We start from the raw sequence: 1,836 nt of genomic DNA on the forward strand, positions 1-1,836 counted from the left end.
GCAAACAGACCTGAGCCGCGGCCCTGGGGAGGGACGCGTGGCCTCGCTCTGCCTGCGAGGGAGAGGCTGGTGAAGCCCCGGCCGGCCCCCTGGGCGCGTGTCTCGCGGCAGCCTCTCCAAACAGCCGGCCGAGGACAGGCTGGCTTCTCTCTCCGGGCATCCCTGAGGAGAGGGTCTCGTCACCCCTGTGCAAGGGCATCCTGGGCTCCACCTGTTCAAAACGCAGGGCCCAGTCACGCCTCTTCACTAGCGTGGGTTGGGTGGCTGTGGGACAGTAAACGTTGGTCTGTGGCTGTTTAAACCAGCAGAAGGGATCCTCTGGGCCTGTGCAGAGCCCCTTGAGGAGATTTACAGGACTGTGTGTCCTTATGCAACAAAAGGTGTTATGTCCTGTATAAATTCAACCCAATCATGTAAACACTTCGTACCTAGTAAAAGCATTTAGGTCCATTGAACATGCACAATAAAATAATCACAAACTGTTGTTAACTTCCAATGATGGCATCAGTGCTGCACAAGTTATCAAAGGTTGGAAGACTAGAGAAAACAGACCTACCAAAGACCAGAGGACTAAGCTGGAATTATGCTTACTGTGTTTCTCTTTTTGTAGCCATTACCTCAAAAAGCAATAAATAATATAGCACATTTGGAAAGATTCTGAAAGTTGTGAAAGTTATGAAAATAGAGGCATTTCAAAAGAGATAAAAATGAGTCAGTATGGAAGGATTTCAACGAGGTTTTTCAGAACACAAAAGGTGCTTACGTATTACACAGGATGGATGAGAGAACTAGAGAGGAAGGGCTCATACAAAAGAAAGTATGCCTTTAAAAGTAAAACCAAGCAAACACGTGAGTCAACAAGGAGAATTCACAGAGTGTCACAGAATAAGATTCAACCACATGGAACCACCTGTAGCATGCACAGTCTTGCCACTTCTCCTGGTTTAATTGCAAGTCTCAGAGTTCTTTATTCTTCTTAAAGCCCTAGCTCCTAGAATGAGGTCACTCTGTGGGGCTAGTTTTCATGACTGAGAAGAAATGCTAATGAATAAGACAGAGCTTATGTCTAGGATCTGCAATGTACACTGGAAGTCCTTCCAGTAGGTTTCTGTTCTTTGTGTGGTTTTGATCAAAGCTAGCACTGATGGGCTAGATCCTTGCAAAGAAATTGTAAAATGAATGATCAATTAATGCATATATTAATAATAAGTCATAATTAATGTGCAGACACCTGGGACTTCTGTAAATCATCATTATGGCTCTCAAACTACTTCATAGTGCACTTTTACAATTAGGAAATTGTTTAGAAGTGGAAAAAATTGAAAGAAAGTTTCACACAAGCCATATCCATATTTTAAAGTCAAAGGATATTTGAACATTTTAAAACAACTACAGAAGAACTATTTGAGACGGGTGCTATGTGCATTTACAGTATATGTGTGGTCTCTAGAGTAGTTTAAAGAGCATTATTAACATGGCAAGGTCAAGCACACCAAAGTCAGGAAATGCCAGGATTTATCGCAGCCTAAATTAATTTGTTTAATGTCATTTTGCAGATCCATTGTGAAATCATCTTTAGGTAGATGATCAAAGGTTATCATAGCCTACCCACACATCCATCATAGCCACAGAGTCCTAGACTCTCAGCATTCCCAACCCAGGGATCTGTGCCTTTTTCTCCAGGATCAGAAGGGGATTGCACTCTAATGGCTAAAGAAAAATATACAGTTCATTTTTTCATGTTTGACTGATTCTGCTTATGGCCTCCAACTGGGACTGCCCAGACTTTTCCCAGTCCCAGCAGTTTATCCCACTCTCATTTTTCTTGCATTCCTA

This window comes from Athene cunicularia, assembly GCF_003259725.1.
Source record: "Athene cunicularia isolate RWA chromosome 1 unlocalized genomic scaffold, athCun1 chr1_part2, whole genome shotgun sequence".
Lineage (NCBI taxonomy): Eukaryota > Metazoa > Chordata > Aves > Strigiformes > Strigidae > Athene > Athene cunicularia.